The following is a 23,165-nucleotide window of genomic DNA, read 5'->3' on the forward strand; positions in this document are numbered from 1 at the left end:
TTCACTGTATTAGGGCTATATTTTCCCACCCACAGCTCTAGTATCCAAGTACAATGCAATGGTAATTAACTATATATAAAACTAGAAGTTGTCTGATTAAGCTGTGTTTTAATTAGAGGGAACACAAAGTCAGGCTTTATGTTTTCCAAAAAGTTCAGTTCTTCACCAACCAGAACAAACTAGTTAGATCAGTGGCCTCCAGACATTCTAAGCTTAGGCTTGTGTACCATGAAAGTAATCTAAAAAAACAGGTTTCAATATGAAATTATGGAAGAAATGAATATAGACTTTATGCTGGAAACTTTTAATGGTAAGCTCCAAAGTAGTTCAATATACTGGGTAATTTTAATAGCCTGTTAATGAAAGAGAAAAAACAAACAAACCCCAGCCCAGCCAATTTGCTTCATTTGTTTTTAGACACATTCGGGATTCTTTCTGCAATGAAACTATAGCCATATGCAACACAGTTATTGGATAAACTGTGCACATACACTAAAGATAAAGAGGATCCTTCAGTTCTGAAATCAGGGGCCTTTATCACTTGAAATAAAGGAAAACTTCCTTTGCTTTAGGCTATAGAAGTACCCTGATATTCTATCTAACACACTGCCAACCACCAGAGGGCAAACTACTTATACGTGCATCAGAGTTGCTATAAATAGATGTAATTATTAATTACTATATTCAGTTACAACCTATTTACTTTGAATAAAATCTATATACATGTTTTCAAGGAACTTCTAGCAGAGTAAACATGAATCATTTTTTCAGCCAGAGGGATGCCCAGAAATATCAGACACACATTCATATTTCAAATCAGAGCGATTTTGCAATGACTGAAACTCCAAAAAACCCTAAAACATTCTTCAAACGTTGAAAAAAGCCCATACTTAGCCCTTCAAAATAAATTTCAAATAACGATCAAGATACAAAATGTGAAATCTTACTAGATTGGCGGTTCTCAAAATTTTTCCCCACCACATCCCAACATCTATAACAGAAAAAGGACCAACTTTTTGGCAATATGACTGTGCAGTGACTAAATGGGTTGGCCCATATCCTAAGCTGGCATCAGTCAACATTGCTCCATTGAAGTCAATGGCATTGACCTGGTTTATGACAGCTGTGGTCCTGGCCTAAGTATTTGCACTGCTGAAATATATTTTAAACATGCTCCTTATCTACCAAATAATTTCTCCAGCATAGAAGACAGACTATTTTACTGCTGGCCACTCACAGTAAGAACACTCACAGATGGTATACTGTAAACAGTGTTAATATGGTAAGTATGTTGTTGAAATGGAAAATAATCAGCAATTCTCCCCTTCCTTGGTATGAGCCTGCTCCAAAATCTATTGAAGTTAATGGGGGTATTTTTGTTGACTTGTCTGGGCTTTGGTTCAGGCTTTATATATAATTCCCATAAACAAGGAGTCAAGCAAGGGGAGTGGAGAATAGAGTCCTTTGTCTTTTAATTAGAGTTTACACAGCTTGTGGAAAGCAGTTTTCCTCCAGTCTTAGATCCCTCTGCTCTACTATTTCATTTTTACATTTCCCACACTAGTTTCTGCCTCCTTTTCAGACTAGTATAATGTTGGTAAACTATGTACTGCTTAGCAGTTTCAGTTCAGCTGATGCAGTAGAAACATATTGCATTTTGTATCATTCTCTTGGGAGGGCTTTTGCCCTCTGTAACTGAGGCATACTAGACAGGGGCAAATATGGTATAGAAGATTCTCCCCCTGCAACATCATACTATGTACTACCTTTTCTCATTCTCATTAGAAAAGTAGTTAAGTTGTCTCTGTCACAGTAATTGACTGTTTGTCCAGTAATATGGACAGAATGGGTGCAGCAGCCACGCAGATTTCCCCACAGTGCCAAAGCCTTAAGCTGGAGGGAGTAGAGTTAAGTCTCTGTTTAATCTCCATCCTCCTTTTCCAGTGGCTCTGACTACCAACAAATTGTGTCCAGTTAAGAAAAAAGATCTGGTTGGACCTGTGATGAGGTTCAGAAGATACAGATTTTGTTTCAGGTTCTCCCCAGATTTTTGGACCTTGGACAAATTACTTAGGTACAGATCTCAGAGGGGTTTATGTGCTTCACTCTCAATGGACAGCTAAATCCCTCTGAGGATCTGTGCCTTAACTCCCCATGTGTAGAATGGAGTCATAATACTTTCTTTCTCCCACTCTTTTATTGTCCCATCTACATAAACTATAAGTTTTCTTGTGCAGATTTTCTCTCAGTCTGTGATGGTGTGGAAGTCCAAGCACACAAATGCCCGGATCTTAGCTGGGGCCTGAGTATTACTACTAACAAACTGTGGTGGTAGTGGTTTCTGTGGCAGGGATATTTGATCTTCTTTCATGGGAACAAGCACACCAAGTCATTTCATAAAGAGCATGAAGCAACTATAGGATCAACATTTTTACTCACAATCAACTTACTCTAAGTTCAGACTGCTATTTCAGTGATTAAATAATCCTGTAGCAAATTGCTTCTACACCTAACTCCCATGAGTTACCTAATCTACACATTTTACTGTGGTTTTATAAAGAATGACTTTGATATAGCAAAGTTATTGTGAACAAAATAATATAATAAAGACCAAAATGTGAATACATTTCAAACCAAGGATAGACTTTTCTATTCTTAAGGTAGTGTTTTAATCCAATTTCCCATCCTTACTTATCAGTTAAACAGACAAAACATCACATACGTACATAAGATTTATGTGTGTGCATTATGCATAACATCATTTCTCTGTTACATAATTGCTAGCAATTAGGGAGGAGAAACTCAAAAAATCATGTAGTAAGAGTTAATACATCTGCTATTTTAGGAAGAAGTCAGGCTGTTTTGGGTCACACATTTGTATCTCAGAAGATAGGTGTGACTGAGGCTAGCTAATATTTAGATGGGAGGAATAACCCAGAGGTCACAACAGGAGGCTCCAGTGATTCCAAGAAATATTACTTTTCCATCTTAGGACCTGAGGCTGCAACATTTAATTACATACTTAATTCTAAGTCAGTTGAATCAATACATGAAGCTAGGAACTGCTCTAGAGAAACAAGTCTTCTCTGTCTGAGCAGTTCCCAACAGAAATCAAAGTGGTACATTTTGAAACTCTCTCAGGCTGAGAACAGAAAACTACTTCTCTCTAGAGAAGCAGCCATTAGTTTGCCTTTTAATACCTGTTTGTTGTAAGTGAGTCCAGCTGGCTCTGCTTCCTTTCCCTTGAGCACCTGAGGGAACTACTCCAGGTCCTAGGTTCCCTCTTCTATCCTGCCACATCTTCAGAGGTCTAATTTGCATGCGGTCCTCATGCATGCACATGAGTGAGAGGTGGTATGCAGGGACCTTTGAGAACTTGGTTCTTGAAGGGCATTGTCCACCCACATAAAATTACTTCTTTCCAATATCATGCTTGAAATACATCTGCACACACCCTTGAATTTAATAGGAACAACTTCCACTTACAAAATCGAGGGCATTTCCTCTGATTTATAGCTGACATTCTCACTTCATACCTAAACCCAGATTAGCCACTTGGTATCCCTTAAAAGGGAAAGTAGGATATGAAAAGCTGTACATAGTTTCTGTCCTCTTCAAATCCTCTCTTTGCATAATTCAGGGTTTGTAGTGAAACAATTTCTTTTAACCTAACTTATAAATTATTAAAACACTGATTCCTAAATACATCACATCCAGTCAATGATTCTATCTTAAAATCTACCTCCCCAACAAAGCCCATAGGGACATGTCCAGACAAGCGCAGGCGTGCAGTGTGTGGGTCCAGATAGGTCTGCGGCACCACATACTGCACATGCCACACATGTAGACATTTGCTGCTCTGCTACTTTACAAAGCAGGATTTTTTTTTACTCCAGGAGATCCCATGGTCAAAAAAACCCCCATGCATAAAAAAACTGGGCCACCAGCATGCCACCCTAAACTGGAACCTGAACAGCTGGAACCAAGCTCCAGCACTAGGCTCCCTGCTGCAGGAGTGCCATGGCTGCAGCTCCCAGCGGACCCCAGAACTGGAGATAAGGCTGCTGGGCCAGAACAGTTACTGGTCCCAGCCTCCCCATATCCATCCGGGGCAATGTGCCATGCACCAAAATGCACCTGGCATGGGCATTTCCTGGGGGCAAGTAGCAGTGGCACCAGGTATGCTGTTGCTACTTGCCCCCAGGGAAACACACATTCCTGCTCATGGGGACGCACCCTAGGAGACATTTTTTGAACCATACATGGCTTCTCATACTTAGGATGTGCCAGTGAGTGACAAGTGGCACTTGGTCATACAACCAAGTCAATTCAATTCTGTTCACTGGATTCCTTTCCAAGCAACATGTCTAATAAGTTTCTGCTATGGAAGTCTTCCTTGAAGCCTCTTACATCCCAAATGTTGCTTCCTTTTTAAGAAACATATTCCAAGTTACGAACCGAACAAAAACAATACTCAAAGGGATGGTATGCCAAGCTCTTCACATCAGCGGGAATGTGTGGAAGAGGCAAATACAAAGCCAAAAAAGGGGAGGAGAAAGGTTGTATTAGGAGGGATATTTCACATATGCAATGGGACAAAGAAAGATAATGAGAAAATAATTCTGTGGCAAAGAGATTACTCTTTCATGAAATGTCCATTTATGACTGCATGGTACCACTGTCAGTGTACTGTGTTTTCCTCTCTGCTTGATCCACAGACAATCTGGATCTTCAATCACTGCCAGCTAAGACAATGTGGCCCTTCAGTTCTAGGGCAGAAGCTAAAATGTGCTTAGCAATAGAAGTTCAAGTTCACTTCCTCATGATGACCAGGATGACAGCAGCTTTATAGCTGTAAGCTACAAACACAGCAGTGTTCAGATTTTGGCTTGTCATTGTGGTTACTCTTGTACTCCTCTCTCTCCATATTTATTATCCACCATCTGAGATAAACAGAGATGCTGATAGAGATAGTCCCTTGGGGTCAGATCTGGAGGTGGAGTATTCTTACTGGGGGACCTTCAGCTCCAGTACTCACTTCCTCAAAGGGATGCCCTGGAAAGCCTACCTAGTTATTCAGGTTTATACATGAGACCTGGTTTAAGTCTTGGGAGCAAGACACTGGATTTATTTTACTGGAGATCTTATTCTGGGGGGTTGGCTAGCAGATGTGCTGCCAGATTTGCTATATTTTAATTTATTGTGTGGTTGCAATAATTATGTATGTATGGTGAGAAAATGGAAGAGGCACATTTGATTCCTCAAAATTAGATAAAATATGGTATTCAATCTCTCATTTTCTCTGGATCCATCCTGAGAGATTATGCTCTGTGTGGGGTCACTATTTTAGTGTATTTCCCTGCTTATAATAATATTCCCTCTTTAAACCCAAGTGGTTAGCTAAAATTCAGAATCTTATACCTTGTTCCATTTAGGAAGGGAAATAGGTGATGGAGTCAAGTCTCTTTAATACAGTCCTATTTATTTACAAATAATGTATAAATTCCAGTTTCCCTCAACATTGTAGAAATTGAATAATCAGAGGCAATTTCCTTGCTTAGAGGCAGATCCCCTGAGAAAGCTCTCTAGGCTTTTGAGCCTACCTACTTACCAGCTCGCTGCTTGTTCTGGCTGTGTCTGGAGATTATTTCTCTATTTTATCTTGCTTCTTTTTTTTGTGTGTGTCCACACCACATTCTCCCCACTCAACATACAAGCAAAGTCCTACATTCACATGGTTCAAATTCCTGAGTGGTTTTGGATGTGTCTGTGTTTTGCTCTGGAGAACACCGTCATGGTAATGGAGCTTAACTGTGTCTTCCATCTTAAATGAAGGGAGGCAGCTACCTCCCACAGTTTCACCCAGGCTGCAGCAATACTATATTTATCCTTTACATTTTTCTTTACAGAGCATTCTACCCATTTTTCTTTATTCCTGTGTTATACTTTGCCTGGTTTTAAGATACAGAATAAGGTTCATCAGGTCTGCTTCTTTTCTCCCTTGCACTGGTGCACACTTGTCTAATTGCAGTGATTTCAGTGTAGTTATTCCTGATTCACACATCGAAATACCTGAGGAGAGAATCCATTAACTAGGCATTTCATTACCTGTGATAACACAGCCTGCTGGGGGATGGGGGCAGAGCAGATCTGTTGTCTTGCTACAGCTAGAAATGTGCAAGTTTGTGATTCAGTCAGGAGTCATGATAAAGATCCTTCTGGTCTACTCAGTTGTTAATAGGTACTGGGGGGTCAACACTGGATGTGATATTAGCTACATCACTCCCTTGAGTGCTGTTGGTTATAGAAACTGGTGTGCTTAAATCATGCTAATTTAACTGGTTGCTAAACTCAAGTGGACCTCTGACCCTGAATAGCACAGACCTGTTTAATAACTGAATTATCAGAGAAATGGTCCTTAATTTGCTGAAACCTCAGCGAATGTTAGAGGAAATCAGCAAAAGGACAAGTTCTATACAAGGATTGCAAGGAAACTATATTACAAATTAACAATATAAAATACCCAAAAGTACAGCCAGGCTCCTGATCAAGCAGGCATCTTCAGGATTTTTCAAATCATGTTCTTCAAAAAATGCTCTTTACTGTTAGTAAGTTATTAAATGATAATGCTGCTAGCTATTTCTCTTGTCAAATACCCTCTGATGGCCAAAACACATGTTGGCAGAGATATGTATGTCACTGACTTCCTTTTGGGTGAACTACCAAGAGACACATAGATCAATATGATCCACCCGTTCATTACAACCATGGAAATGTAGGTTTTTACAACAGAATAGCATCTCTGCAATACCTTGATTGTCAAAAAACACAATTACAATAATTGTTTATGCATTAGGGAAACCTCATCCTAAATCTGGCTCTGTGTGGGGGTGAAAAGAGCAGCAGCTGACATTTTAGAATAATCATTATGTTCTTGCTGCAGATATGAGTCAGCATGGTGAGTTTGACAACAAGGGAAAAAATGCAAGCGGCATGGACAGGTTTCAAATGTCATTTCAAGATGCCCGCATTAGTGCATATTACAGCCGAAGAGACTTTCATAACACAAGTAGTGGGACAGTTCCTTACTGGTTATATATTTAAAGTCTAAACATAGGGACTTTACCAGAGGACTCTTGTACCTTACACAATCAAAATGGATGAAAAAATCCAACAGGGAAAAGAGGGTAGGCCATGAAGAGTTTCAGAATGCTGAAATGGTCCTAAGTTTTGCCAAAAAAAAAAAAAATCCAGTTCTTTCTGGAACTCTGACTTAAGGAATATGTACAGGAGCTAGACCACAGCCATTCATGCATCTTGGAAAAAAGGAGGATTCCTTTCAATTAGAAGTTAACAAAGCTGTCTGATTCCTTTATGATTTATTCTGTGCAACCCAACATGTATAATTCAACTTCTCCATATTTGTCCCTAAGGCCCATGCCTTCTCCAGTTGTAATTCCTTTTTTATTCATTTCCTGTGCTTCCTATAATGAACTTCACTGATTTGCAAAGAAACCCCCTTTTGTTGTTTAATTTCCCTGACCATTATCTGCCTCCCAGTCCATAGACTGCATATGAAACATGCAGGGACCATACCTTCCTACATGTTTGGAAACTAGCTACTGAATGTAGGGCACTATTGCAAATAAATCTTATTAACAAGCAGTGACAGCAGACCCATTTATTTTGTGCCAAAGCAGGGTGTACAAATAAATATAATGAATTAAATCAGAAAATATTTTTGGTATCCATGTTGTAAGAATGTTGTTTCAGACTCTAAAGCATGCCAAGGAGTTAACCCGCCTGCCCAGGTTAGAAAATCTCAAGCACTTGGTATATTTTCATAGAATAAAGGGCGAATTTCTAAATATCTCAAGTAATTTGACTGAAGTTATTCTCATAAATTAGATAAATACATAAATATACATTAGGAGCTAGACTCCTAAAATCCTTGTCATGGTAATTTGAAAAGGTACTGTTAAATGACTAGGAAATATATTTCTATAATTTTCCTGCCTTCTTTGGGTTGTGTGGGTGGGTAATACAGCTAAAGAGCCCTGACCTGTGCACTTACGCAAAATAACTGTGTATTGATGTGTTTATAATGGATACACATACAGGGACCATGTTTATAATGGATACGCATTAAGGGATACGTACAGGGCCCAACTGCTATTATTATCATTATTGTTAATAACAACACTACTTCTGCTGCTGCTGCTACTACTACCGTGTGGTAGAGATCCCAGGCAGGATCAAGGTCCCTTTGTAATACACTCTACGCAGAGAAAAGGATGGTCCATCAACTTTCATGTTGATCAGAATGTATGTTTGCTTTGCTGCCATGGAGCAGCAAGTTTCCTGTTGCTGCCTGGGTGCGCCAGGTTAGGAGAACCCAACAGGCATTTGGCTTGCTCCAATGTGCATGGCTGGGAAATAATTATATTCCTTGTGTTCTCCAGAAGGCAGGAACTGCTCCCTTTCTGGAGCCTTTAGGACACAAGACACCACAAATGAATAGGGAGGAGATGAGAGGAGACAAGTCAGTGGCCTTGAGCTGCTGTGCAATATCTAACTGACTCTATATTTGTACAGATAATATGTTGCAGCCATAGGTGGATGTATCAATGGGTTTATTCTTCCTAGGTGCTGAGCAGAACAGCATTCAGAGCTACTGCTGGGGTGATGAGGCCTTAATGCTAACTTCAGTATTGAGCCCAGCTGTAAAGGTACAACAGAGGCCTGGATAAGAACCACCCAACTGCATAGATGCTAGAGGTGGAATAGATCTATTAGTTGAGTCAGCTCATCTCTGCTTTTTTTTTTTTCCTTGCAGTACATTTTCTTAATCTGTCTTTGCCTCTTCTAAATGTAAACTGCTCTAGTGATCTTGCTGCCATCACTTCCCTTTGGAAACTATTCCACAACCTAATGTACCTCCCTGTCAGGAAGTTTCCTCTTACATTCAGCCAGCATTCTCCTTCTCCTTATTCCATTATTTCTGGATTTATTGCCAATAGCCTCACTAAATAATTCTTCCCCTGAAAAAATTGTTATACTGTTAGGCAGCCATCATAAGTGGTACTAAATTTATTTAACCCTTACTGTTTCCTCATAAGTCCAGCCTACCATTGATTTTGGTTGCTTAACTCTGCACTCCCTCCAGTTTGCCCATATTATGGGGGTAATGTGTTGCCTGGAATCAGTAGAGATGTTACAAGTTCGAACATGCCTGAGGCAGCACTAAACTGCACTCTATTTCCTATACTACAGCAATTCTCACAAACACTCCCGCAAGCTCCCAGCTTAGCTGAGCCTATTGTTATCTCTTGACATAGGAGGAGTGGTGCAATTTGTTTCCTAGAATGTGCAGCTGTGGTGCTCTCATTTGGTACGTATGCTCTTAAGAATAGGTAATAATGCCACCATAGGGCCAGGGACTAGGGTTTTGCTCACATGACGACACCGGTTTTCCATAAACCAGTGCTGTATTAACCTGTGGGACACGGAGTATGGTAGGAGTATGAGGGGAAGCTCAGAACAGTCAATATAGAATGTGATGACTTATTTAGGGATATTTTCTATTTTAGATGTGATGGCTGATGTGTTTCTCTATGGTCCACTGGATGGCTCTCTTATCACTTGGACACTTTGTTCAATACATTCTTGCACAGACTTGAGGTTTTTTCTTGTTGCTTAATTTAAGATTCAGACACCTGTGCCAATTGGCTGATGTGGGCAAGGTTTAATTTTTGGTCTTACATGGTTGAGAGAATAATCGTGCGCCTAGATTAATGGAAGAATTTAGTCCACCAATGCTGAAAGTATAGGGAAGGAGTATGTGGGGTAATTTTAATTTTGTATAGTGGTTATAACACTTGGTTCTGATACTTGGGTGTTCTGCTGAAGAACGTGGTATGCTAAGGAGAGATGTCTATTTCTGGGTAAGTTTCTATGTATTAACATATTCTATTAATCTTGTCTTGAAGTAAGGCAATATATGGTTCTCATTATACATGAAACCCATAAATAATTTCCAACAAGACTGCAGGATTTTGTCTAGAAACCAAAATATGAAGGTATTTCCTTCATAATAACATGACATCCACTCTGCAAGCAAAAAGCTATTTGTATGAGAACACATCACAGAAGTGTTAACAACTCAAGGGGAATACCTTAGTAGCAGAGATGCCATGACTAGCTGCTGAACTGCATTAACTATTAAAGTGTAAATACTACTTTGTTCACTTCTTTGTAGTACCATTTCTATTGTTTCATGGAAGAAGCCTTTTCATGCATTAGTCACCTCAAAAAGAAAGCAAAGACAACTTACATGTGAAGTGTATTGGTTACAAAATGCATAAACACTAAGAGGCAGAAAATTCTGAGTTGTCATAGGTTGATTTATTCTGTTGGACCAATGAAGTCAATTTACATAGCAAAAAAATTAAAAGATTGGACTGTTGCCGACTGTGGCAACAACATCAACCAAACATTTGCACTGTCTTAATTGTATCCACATTTTCACTGCATTCCTACAACTTGGCTGGTTACAATGGGAGAGAACTGTGTTCACTACAGCCATGTTCAGAAACAACAGCTGCTTTCCAGCTCAGATATTGCAATCATGGTTTAGATGCCAAAGCAGAAAAATATTTTTTAAAACAACTACAGTAGCAGAAATTATCCTTCTAGCAAATGTATAACATTATTTCTTAGCACAGACCTCTTTACTTTCCTTCCTGAATAAAAATATACAGAAGGAAGCAATCAAACACTTACACAGCTTTTAAAATGCATTGTTCTGGCCACACTTTTAGGTTGGTCCAGGGGACAGGTGGGGATACAGAAACAGCAAAAAGCAGTGCCAAGAAAATGAGGGGAGGCTGAAAACCCATGCAAACTCTGGCCAGATTTGTTGATGATTTCCTCTACACTCCTTGGAGGCTCTTAATTGGCAGCAGTGGCAGTGTAATTGCCTCCTGGCTGCCTCATCCTTGGATACAGCCTGTTCTTTGGGATTCCTCCAGTACGAGGATGGTAGTGCTGATTTGGCAATCATTAACTCATCTCCATTTTTTAAACAAATTAAAATTGGCAGTGAAGTAGGGTCATGCTGCTTAGAGTAGCTGCTATTTTGTTTCTTGCTTATACTCTCTAGTTATGTCCTCTTTTCCCACAAATGCATGGGCTTTAGGAATTGTTGAGGGGGCTCAACATCTTATAAGAACGGTGGTATGGCCAGGGTCTGTATTTCTAGGATATGGACTTTGTGGTGAATTGTACTGACTGGCCACATCTACATGAGATGCCATGTCACCACAGTGACAAGCTACGGCTGCACAGTTTGTTGCTGCGGTGACGTAGGATTATGGGTACTACCCAGGATGCCACCGCTACTGCGCAGTATCAACAAACTACTGCACAGTAGCTCATTGCATGACCCAAGTGCCTCTAGGACCGTGCAGTACCAACCGCACAGTGGGGTGCATGTGTAGATGTGCTCGCTGACAACCAAAATGCTTCTCAGAAAATAACTTTAGGTCCTCACTAAAAAATACTGAATTAAAAGCTTACTAAGATATTTGCAGCTAGACCAATCTAGGCAGAAACAACAGGAGTATTTGTGTATATATGGGTGGGGGGAGGGGTGGACCGGTATGTGATCAAATAACATAATATGTATTTATAATTAGCCTGCTGAACACAGTTAGAAAACACAGAGACAACTTTTAGGCCTTGAACCTACAACCACATTTGTGCCACTAGATTTGGTTGCTGGATTGGTATCTTAGTCCTCACTGATTTCTGAGGTGGGTAGGGTGGATGCATAGCTATAAAATTCAAAAAGCTGCTGATACCATTAATCAAGGTCGACTGCATGACACGTGGTTTGGTTGGGGATCTGATGTATTAAAATGTTCTGTGGTTTGAATCATATCATCCTAATTGCTATGCTAAGTAACTGTCAACCACATAACATGGCCTGGCCAATCTCTGTACTGTCTGTTTTTGCTTTCCTCCTGAGCTTCTTGTAGTATACAGCAAAGACCTACTAAATAGCTACACAGTCATTAAAGTTCTCACTGGTTGGACATGACAGCAGTTCAGATCGAAGCTACAGTATGTCTGAAGGAAAAACAACTTTGTAGTCTGACTTTGCCAAAAGTTTCAGAAGTGACTGCTCAATATTATTTAGCTCTACAAGCAGCAACAGAATTATTTCTTCTAACTGTGGAAAAGCAGAGACAGAATTTTCCTTTGGTGGTGCTGCTGGAAGTCTGAAGTGAAAGGGGTTACTCCAGAATGATGCTAGTGTAACTGAAATAAGAATCTGGCCCATCAGGTTTCTAAGACATGAAATATAATATTTTTCCAGGAAGGGGGAGTGATGAGTACTCCTATTTAATTACTTCGTTGTCAGTTTTGTCAGATTTGACAGAAGCAGGACATGTCTGAAGATATTACTTGGTGTAAAATCTTTTCTAAATTTAGCACAGAGGCACACTCTTTATTACACTGTGTAATTCAATAAATATATACTGGTAACACTTTTGAGATTGCCCTTTGTTAATAGTTTCTAACTTAAGGTTAGTCCCCTTCCTTGACTGACTCTTACCTCAGAATGGTATAGAACAAAAACAGTGCTTGATATCTAGCTTACACTGTGGAGTGTAGCAAGACAAATGTATGGTTTTGCAAACTGATGCAAATGTATGCATTGTTGCACTCTTTTAAAATGCTGATGGACTTTTTACTTCATAACATTCCTGGAGGTAGGATCAGACACTGATAATCTACATCCTTGGAAGATAGATCTTTATAAGCAATTGTGTTAAACGAAGTAAACCATAGAGTCTATCCTCAATCCAGAGCTGCAAAATCCAGCTTTTTCCCTTGCTCCAGGCAAATAAAGCTTTTGCCAAGAATTAAGTATTGATGATTTTTTTCAAGATCATTAATCAGCTACAGAGGGGATGAATACATGTAGCCTAATCTGGTAACTTTCATAGATTCACATTCATAGAGTTCAAGGCTAGAATGAAAAAATAGATCATCTAGCCTCACTTCCCATATATCCCAGTCCTTAGGTTTCACCCAGATATCCCTATGCTGAGCCCAGTACCTTGTGTTTTGCTAAAGCATATCTTCCAGAAAAGCATCTGGTCTTGATTTGAAAACATCAAGACATGGCGAATCCACTACTTCCCTGTTTGTTCCAATGCTTAATCGCCCTCACTGTTTAAAATGTATACTTTCTTTCTAATTGGAATTTTTCTGGCTTTAGCTTCCAGACACTGGTTCCTGTTACACCTTTTTCTGCTGTAGTAAAAAAACTGTTTAGTGCGTTTTGAACGCACTATATGCTGTAATCAAGTCACCTCTTAATCTTTTTGATAAACTAAATAGGTTGAGCTCTTTAAATCTCTCACTGTAAAGCATTTTTCTCATTCTTTGAATAAGTTTTGTGGCTGTTTTCTGCTCCCTCTCAAGTCTTCTAATACCCCTTCTAAAATGTGGACTCCAAAGCTATAGGCAATATTCTAGTATGGTATTTACCCTGCTGCATTCTGGGACATAGATCTCTGCTTATTTCATATTCTGCAGTTTATACATCCAAGGTTTTCTCAGTCCTTTTTGCCATAGAATTGCACTGGGAGCTCAGGTTCTTAGGATTGCTTACTGTCATCCCTTGATCCTTTTCAGAGTTGCTGCTTTCCATATACATTATAAACATATGGCCTGAATTCCTAGTTCCTAATTTTGTATCCAACTATATTAAAATGTATTTTCTTTTACTGGCCCAGCTAACAATGCAATCCAGACTGTCCAATCCTCAACACTATTCACTATTCCACCATTCTCTGTGTTATCCTCACATTTTATATATACTTGGAAGTATTTTGGCTCTTTGATGAAAATGCTGAACAACAGTGGCCCTGGAACTGATGCTCGGGGAACCCCTTTACATACACCTCCATTTGAAGATGATTTCTTATTGATAATTATTTGCTGAGATATGTCAGTTAGCCTATTCTTAATCTAGTTAGTATGTCATAGATATTGCATATATTTTAATTGTAAGAGTATGCCAGTTGTTGTAGATTATATCAAACACTTTGAAATGTTCCAAAGATTAGGAGAAGGATCTGTCAGTCCAAACCAATACAGAAATGTTTATTTTCTTCATTTGGGATATCCTGTCCTTCCTTTTTAATTGGAGTTATGTTCGTGTAACATACAGAATAGTTACTTTTAATTATTATCATAATAATTAATGGAAAAGGTGCAATATAATTTTTATACCAATCTTAAAAATATCTGGGTGGAAAAATATTTAAAGAGGTCCTAGCCAACAGCTCAGTCTGAGGTGCACTTGGCACAGATAGGGTGACTGGTGTGTTTATGATGCCAACACTCCTTCAATGACACTTTTGCATTTCTTTAATTCTGACTTCACTCTGCACTGGGCTTGTGCCCCAGCACAAATTAGAGCAGCCTCTATTTGCACAAGCTGTCAACCACTCCAAACCACTATCTGGCTGCCACGCTTCCTTTCATGTGGCCATGGACCCTACCCCAGCCAGGGACTGGGGTAGCATAAGAATCACTTTTGTGGCTCTATGCCATCCAAGGCCCTGCTGTGTTGGTATGATTCTCCTGTGGCCAGGCACTTTGGGTTTAGAAACTCTTTGTATGAAAGCAACATGAAGCTACTCTAATTCAGCGGAGAAGCCTTTTTTTTCCCCCAATGGCAATTTAACTTCCTCTCTCTCTACGTTTTATATCTCTGCTCTTCGCTGCAGTGTCCAGATGCTTTCCACATAAAATAAATAGCTATAGTGATGCTGCAAGTGAACCTCATGGTGTATCTGGTAATTAATCAGAATTAAAGCAATGAACAATATATTAAACTATGTTGCACACTAACATGATATGGTCCAGAGCATAGAGTTATGATGAACAGGGGCACTTATGCAGTTAAACAAGTAATTACATAAACATAATTAGACATTAACTTCTAGTCTCAGATATTTGAGGAAGAAACTTACATTAATATAATCTACAAAATGCAAAAAAGGTAAAGCCACAATGACATCAAAGCTAAGGGATTTTAATAGCTCATGCTGAAAGTTGCTGTATTGTACATGCTAAAAACCAAATACAGTTGACATCAAGATGACTATTTTGTCAGTATGCTGCAAAGTAACTAAGAAAATGAAATATGCATTACTATAATGAAATAACAGGGAAATGAACTTTATGGGCATTGAGTATTAGGTGTTTAGTGCGAATAGATAAAGGAAAAAAAAACCCTCTGGGGGTATAAACAAAAGAAATCCAACCAAACAGTAAACTAGCTGAAAACAGGATTTCACAGTAGTATACATATCTTGATTCTGAAAATGCATAAAATATGACACTGTAGAGGCAGTGTTGCAAAATTGGGTCCTGTAATCTGGGTATACAAATTAATAGTAATATCATGAATAAAAATAAACATTGTGTAATTACAGTGTAAATGCAGTGTAACTACTACATAATTGCGGTTTTAGCATTAGGAAGTACATACATGGACTTTGTTTCTGAAGAAGAAGCCAAAACTATATAACCAAGAAATGCAAGACAGGGAAAATTGTTTCTAATAAGCTAAGGCCTATTTTTTAAACCCTAAGTATATATTTCAGGCATGTAAAATGTGTGATAAAAATTTCCAGTAAAATTTTCTATAAAAAGTTCTAGAAAATGTTGTATCATGCACTGTCATCTGAAAATAAAGGGGTAGAAACAGGTGGAGTATCTAATTACAGACATAGTCTATTACATAGACAATATCTATTTACACTGATATCAAAAACTGAAATAACACACGAAGGGGGAAATTCATTTAGTGTGATATGTAGGCAAATGGTGTAAATCAGTGTAGTTCAAATGAATAGATAGAGCAGTGATTCTCAACCAGCGTGCCGCAACATCCTGGGATGCTATGAGATCCTTTTCAGGGTGTCGTGGCGTGCTGCTTAATACAAACACTGTTATGTGTGTAAACACCTACACATAATTTATAAGATAAACTCAGAGATTACAAATAGGAATCCATAGTATAAAAAATATCTGCTCTGTTGTGGGCTTTCTGAGTTCTTTCAAACAGAGGAATTGCTCTATTATTTTTCCATAGTCAAAAAAAAAAGCAAAAGCTAAAAGCTGGCATTTTCTGAGGGGTGCCTTAAGTTTAAGGAGGGTGCTTTGAGTCTAGTAAGGGGTGCCTTGAATCTAAAAAGGATGAGAAATACTGATATAGAGATATGTTAATTTACACCAGCTGGAGCTCTGACCTGCTACTTTCAAATTCTGTGGAGAAAGTCAGAAATCACTATTTTATTTTGGGGGGACATTTGAATCTGCTTTGATTTGCAACTGTTTCTTTTGGTTTTGTTTATTAACATCATCAGAGACAGCTCCTTATTGGCTTCTCATTGGAAAAAAGGCCTAGATAAATAAATGATTTCATCAAAGGTTAGTGCTTTCAATTAGCTCGGAATCGGCTTGGGAAATATAGTACTGTAGCATGGGAGGATTTTCAGCACTTGATAAATGTCTTTATTTTGTGCCAAAACACATCTCCTTTTGCTATGTGCAGCCTCATATGTGGACATTAGGCAGATCAAAAGATCCATTTACTCTGGAGGACATTGAGATTCTGCAGATTCTAGGGAATAAGTGGAGAAGATGCTCTCAGCCCTATTTGCCACGATAACTAAGGATAGTCAGGACAAATTTGATAATGGAATTTGACCATTTTCCATCAGAAGACTAATATGAAAGGACATATATATAACAGAAAATGCGGCGCTAAATTCCCCATTTGTATGTATGTTTGGTTTTCCCTATTTAATCAATGACAGACACAAGGGCAGATTTTGGCTTATTATGTATAACACTTTAAAATTAATTTAAGATGATTAATGAACAAGTCAGAAGTTGTGTAGTATTTGTGAATTCTGTGCTTCAACCATTGGTTAACTTTATATTATTTTTAAATTTACAGCTGCCATGGAAAATGACCAGAAACCTACTTTCTCGGAAAGCACATCCATCATCTTCAGGCATTCTTCCAATCCGTTAACTGTAGCTGTTACTAATGAGTGTCTCAGTCCAGAAAAACCAATTATTACAATGTTTCATGGAATGACATCCACATATTGAGAAAAATAAATTGTATTTGGGCAGCATTTCTTCTGATTAGGTTGTCTTTCCCTTCTGTTCTGTAAGCAGTATTATCAAACATCTCTGTGTTAATAATAAAGGTACAGCTCTTGAGCTGTTGTAAATTTATAATGCTCCATGGATGTCATGGGAGCTATGCCAGTTCACATCAGCCAAAGATTTGGCCCACAATGTTTGCAAATCACCTGTTAACCCATGTGTTTCTCTCATGTGCAAGCTTTGTGTATTTTCTTTTAACCAGGGAGGAGTTATAAGATATACATTTTTATTTCTTACAGTGTATCATGTAGAGCAGAATCTGGCATTTGGCTTTAATTTCAGGGATTTTTCTAGAAAATCTAATATTATTTTTAAATTTTCAATACATTTAAAATACATGATCATCAACACAAGCAAATGTACCTCCTTGCTTTATTTTATTTTTAAAGTTCCCATTTTATTTCTTGTCATGTCAAGGCCCTTGATAAAGCTAATTGCTCATTGTTATAACATAGTGGGGTACTGTCAAAGCCATTAGGTTTGAGTGTGGTAGACTTTTTTACTCCTGCTGTGTCCGCACAGAATTTTGAATTGAAGAAGTGGTCATTTTGCTTTGGCTTGGTTACCATCATAGAAAGAGTCTTCCCACTGGCTTCCACTCCCATTCCAGGCTTCCACTGCTTGTGACCATCTCTGGTGGCAACTCTTGCAACTTGCAGTGGCCAGGGCTGCTGGGAAGCAACTCTGTTCTCCATGCTCCTTCAGCAGTCATTCTGCTCCATAGAGTTTCATGCTTATTGTGGTCAAAGCTTCATCTCACCTGTCTGCCCTCCCTGTGGCACAATACAGTAGAAAACAGAAACCATGTGAAGCATATCCAGTTTTCTATCTACATGTTTCTTCCTCAACCTAAGTCAGGAAATATCCTCATTGTCACTGTGTACCAGAGGACAGGAGGAACCTTGTGGAGCTCAGGGCTCCATATAACCAGTGTTTACAGGATACATGGAACACAGCGAGTAGCTGAGTGGCACCACACCCTGAAGGTGAATTGGGCAGAGGTTGAGGAAGGAGAGTGACAAATTTAAAAACAACTTTTTGGTTGGGAAACCCACCTAATGCAACAAGGATAGGGCAGAAATGCATATGACTTCACACAACATTGGCCTTTATCCTGATGGAAATCTTGTTTCCCCTCACTGTTACCTAAGAGTCCAGGAAATGTATCATACAGCATCAGGGATCAGGTTAGGGATGCCTCTCTGCAGCTTCCTAGTGAATGTACCAGTGTAGGGTTATTAAGTATAGAGGCACCCCAACCAGTGCCTAGGTCAGGGGTGGGCAAAATATGGCCCGCAAGCCAGAGGTGGCCTCCCAGGCAATTCTATCTGGCCCGTGGGACCCCTAAAAAATTTAGAAAATTAATATTTATCTGCCCCATGCTGCCTGTCATGCAGCCCTCGATGGCTTGCCAAAACTCAGTAAGCGGCCCTCCACCCAAAATAATTGCCCGCCCCTGGTCTAAGCTGTCCTTTCCTGGAATGCTTCTAAGCCTGATGATGGCAGGAAGGAGAAAAGTGGCCCCTACTGTTATTGTCTACAGGCTCTCATTCTGGGGAACTTTGCATATTACCTATATCTGTTAAGTCAATGTACACAGCATCTGTACTTGGACTTGGTTTGGAAATTTGTATCTCAAGGAAGCCCATAATCTCCAGAAAAACCCCCTGTGAAACATACTTAAGAATTTCAGCTTAACTACATCACTCCCATTCACTCACTGTCTGTTAGTTGCCCTACAAATGTGGGAGCCTTTCCAAGGATCAAAATACAGCTTTGTTGGGTGTTTCAGCAGGGCACATGCTTCCTGCACAAACATGGGGGATGGCAATAGAATCATTTTTTTGCTGGAATATAAGGGAAGATTCCTCTTAGAGAAAAGGGAAACAATGTAAGCCAAAGCAACTGTCTGTAACTTATTAAGGGCAGCTTTTACCATTGCATTCTTTCTGTCATCTGACATTTCTAAGTCATCTAGGGAAGCAGAAGAAAGGGCCATGCAAGTGCACTACAGACCACAGACGTATATGTGGGTGGAGTGCCATCTTTAGTTCCTGGAGACAGATCAAAGTGGTTGGGCTCAGTCAGTGATCTGTGGTATTGCCCATCAGTACTGAATGGCGTCTTGCAGTGGTTGATGAACATCCTACATAACTGTTGAGGGCCCCCTTTTTCTTCATGTGGATATTTCTTAAGATTAATTCCTGGACAACCCACACACCTCTTTTGTTCTCAAGGGTCAGCCCACAGCAAGTTTTCTATTCATTATTCATTCTGCCATGGTTAGATTCCCATATGGTGATATCCTGGGTCACTGGCAGATGACATTCAGCATGTTGCCAGGGGTATACCCAACCTAAAGGATGGTAGTGAATTGTGGACATAAATTTCTAATTGTCTTTTTCTAGTGTATTGTAGAGGGATTTCTAGAGGTGATTCCTTGGTTTGTTTGGATTTCTGATATAGAAATTTATGACTACCAGGAAGCAGGGCTTTCCTTTGGAATTATATGAAGCTATGGACCAGATTGCCCACTAAAAGTCCAGGTCTATAGGTTGGATCCAGCTTATGGTTTTTATCTGTGATGTGCATGCCAAACATAGGTACCTACCATCATCTATTATGCAGACAAAATACCTGGCCTCAGAAACCATCAACCAATGGTTAAGGCCAAGTAGGACAGCTGGAATTAAGGAACTTTCAGAACTGGTTCTTTTCCAGCTTGGTTTCAGAAGATTATACATTGGGGGATTAGCAAACATACTTTTCCATTAAGTAGACAGATAAATGCTTTGGGTGCTCAATGATTATTTGCTCATCCATCCGTACTTTTCCTGATGTGCATTCTTTGTTTGAATTATTTTCAATGACAGGGTGAGTGATGCCTGGTGAACAATTTATTAACGGAAATTTATTATTGGCTAGTAGTTCTTAGTAGAGGGTCAGGAACTATCAAGAAGTATAACCAACTGATGGGTGGGAATTCACGGCCACCAAATCATAAGGGAACTAGATGACCTGGGAATCCACCCTTGACATGGATTATAGGTAAGTCTGTAATGATACATGGACAGAATTTTGACTGCAGGAAGGTACAGTCACTCACAGCCCAGATGATGGGCTATCCTTTAACAGATTTACATAACAAACCTGCTTGCTCTCCTACTGGATACACCAGTGTAAACTGTACTTAGATGGAAGGAACCTATGGGAAGTTGTAAATTTTCTGTGTGGAATTTCTTATCAAATTCTTTAACTTCAGGTGCACCTTTCACTTGGGCATTTAAGCAATAATGAGATAAAGTTGTCAAGAACAGTAGGCATTTAATATTACCCATATAATTTGTTCTGTTGTTTGTTATAATAATGATAATTAAAATAGAAATGACAGCTCTAATTTGTCAGCCTGAATTCAACCTTGAAGCAGAGTCCAAAGGCCAAACTGTCCCTTACTCTAGGTTAGAGTAGCATAAGCTTATAGACTAGAAAACCCTTCTTGCTTTGTATTATAGAGAAAGTGTTTTTTAAATTAAATATTTAAATCAGAATTCACTTTAGAAAAGTGGCTCACTGACCATTTTATATCTACTTCATAAGACAGCATGCAGCATTTGGAGTCAGACCTTATCATCACTGATTTCAGTGTGGAAAACTATGCTTCCAAACTTATGGCACAATAAGGCTCATGGTGCATTAATTCTTCACTAACATACCCAACCAGTAAAAACTATATACAAATAATGAACAGGGTTGTCAATCAAGTTAACCTTGCTCATTCATATTCTTGCATGAGACAGCCATGTTCCCTGAAACTTTTCATACCTGTCATTTGGCTTATGTGCACAGCAGGGCTTTGACAATTCTGCAACTCCTTTCTTAGAAGGGAAGTCAAGAGCAGAAAGAGAGAAATGAGTTTCTGTCTCTGACAACTTGAAAAACTACTGTTATCTGAATGTTACTGCTAGGCTAAAGTATAAGAAAATATATACAAATTCACTAAATTTATTACCTGACTTTCCAGATACTCAAAAGAACAGACATGAATGCTTGAGTAACACTTTTTAAGCAGCATTTTGTACCCTTGGACTGTGTAAATTACTACGCATATTTAATATTTTCTTGTATTGTTTCTTAGTGCTCACTGGTCTTGAAACAGATTCATAAATAACAACCCCCCTCCCCGCCTTAAATTCCACATTATTTATCCATCTTGGTTCAAAGACCTCTTGAGTCCACGAAAAGGCTGCAGCGGCTTTGGATCAGGCTTGAAGCTGTGAAAGAAGAACTGTCCATCATTTGGGGTTTACTCTAGCATTTTTTATCTTCTGTCTGTAAAATGGAATCATGACACTTCCTTTTTAAAGTGCTTTGATATGTCTGAAAGCAAACCTGTATATAAGAGCCAAGCATTTATTATTATAACTCTTTTAGAAGAGTTAACCAAAAACTATGATTTAAAGAAAAATATTTTCTTATGTTTGCTCCAACAAGACTGGAGTATAACCTTTATATTTAAAAATCCAGCTGCAGATTAGATTTTGATTGCAATGTTTTATACTGAAAGTGAGAATAATGAAAGCAATTAAGTGTTCATAAACCTGCTCTCTTACAAACACCTTCCATGGTGAGACTGTTTATGCAACCGGGTGTGCGGTACAATTGTTTTTATTACCTTCTTATAAACGAGCCTGTATAAGGCACTTTCTTTTTGATTGTTTTCTCATGCATTGTCAGATGTGTTTGCATTCTAAAGGGCTTTGCCTCATTAAAGCAATTACTATAAACTTAGTTTGTTGGATTTTTTTTTCCCCCAGAGCACTAGAAATATCCATAAAGAGCTCTTGCTAGGTCAGGATTTTCTGTATCTACCTAGTGTAGCAGTGGGGAGCTTCATTCTGAGGAAAAAAACATCTTCAAAGATTTTCCTTAGCTGGAGCATCAAAACAGCAGTGAGCCTGAAAGAGAAGAAAAATAGAGCTGAACTCTGCTTGCACTCACAGTCCCTGCCCTCCCTCTTTCTGACAGGATCCGCAAGAGGAACAAAGATTTTCGAACACCAGATTTGCCATGATAAGGGAGCAAATGTACTAAAGACTGACTGATCTGATACAGGGCCAGATTTCAACTAACCCTAACTCCTCAGGGGTCTGAGGAGGAGTAAAGTATTTCCTAACCCCCTCCCACAGCCTGGCCCACCTGGGTTACACACTAAGTACAACAGGGTGAGTTGATCCTGGAAGGCTGCTTCTCAATCACTTTAATGGAGGGGGGCTGGTGGACACCTTCATTTTTCCTCTGCAATTCATCAGCCATGGCTGCTCAGCTGATGCAAGATGCGGAATATACTACACCTGGTAAGAGGCTGGAGGAATTTATTTTCTCCTAGAGGCAGGGGGAGGGAGAACAGGGATAATTTCTCTTTGGAGCTGTTGCTGGGTTATCATGGCTGTGTGCTAACCCTGCTAATGGTTCAGCCTAAGCCTAGGGCAAGCTTTATTTATGATGAAATAAAACCTTTTTTTAGGGGCAGGTCTGTCTCTCTTGGATATTTTTCTTGGCAGCTTGCATGGCAATAACATGGCAAAAACTTTCTCAAAGAACAAAGGAAGAGACTCCTGGAGACGGGACCAAAAATGTGTCCCTTAGAAACTCTAACAATTACTGCAACAGGGAATTTTCTGACTACATTTTTTTTGTGGTGGGAAATACAGTTTGTTAAAACTTATACCATCTATGGGAGTGCATGTATCAGTTTCAGCAAGAATGGAATTTCTGGTCAGATTGAGAGAGCCAGTTACCCACTCCAGAGTAGCTTGTGAAGCATTCACTTGCAATGTAGGAGATTTAAGGTTTAAGTATATGCTTTTCCTAAGTCAGACCAGGGGCTTGAACCTCAG

General features: G+C 39.2%; 2 long non-coding RNA genes across 2 annotated transcripts in view; one reads left to right on the plus strand and one right to left on the minus strand.

The window, feature by feature from the left end:
- LOC149864869 (uncharacterized) overlaps positions 1-17,244 on the plus strand; it is a 35,399-nt gene extending 18,155 nt beyond the window's left edge. The window contains exon 2 of the long non-coding RNA XR_016442308.1: positions 17,051-17,244. This is a non-coding gene — a long non-coding RNA (uncharacterized LOC149864869). The remainder of the gene's footprint in view (positions 1-17,050) is intronic.
- Positions 17,245-17,390: 146 nt separating this feature from the next.
- On the minus strand, positions 17,391-22,562 carry LOC149864870 (uncharacterized). The gene is made up of 3 exons (XR_016442309.1): positions 22,465-22,562; positions 22,138-22,223; positions 17,391-21,539 (listed from the first exon to the last, which is right to left on the minus strand). It is a non-coding gene; the product is annotated as an uncharacterized LOC149864870 (long non-coding RNA).
- Positions 22,563-23,165: the final 603 nt, after the last annotated feature.

Source organism: Crocodylus siamensis, chromosome 5 (genome assembly GCF_052110815.1).
Source record: "Crocodylus siamensis isolate JL-2025a chromosome 5, ASM5211081v1, whole genome shotgun sequence".
NCBI classification, from domain to species: Eukaryota; Metazoa; Chordata; order Crocodylia; family Crocodylidae; genus Crocodylus; species Crocodylus siamensis.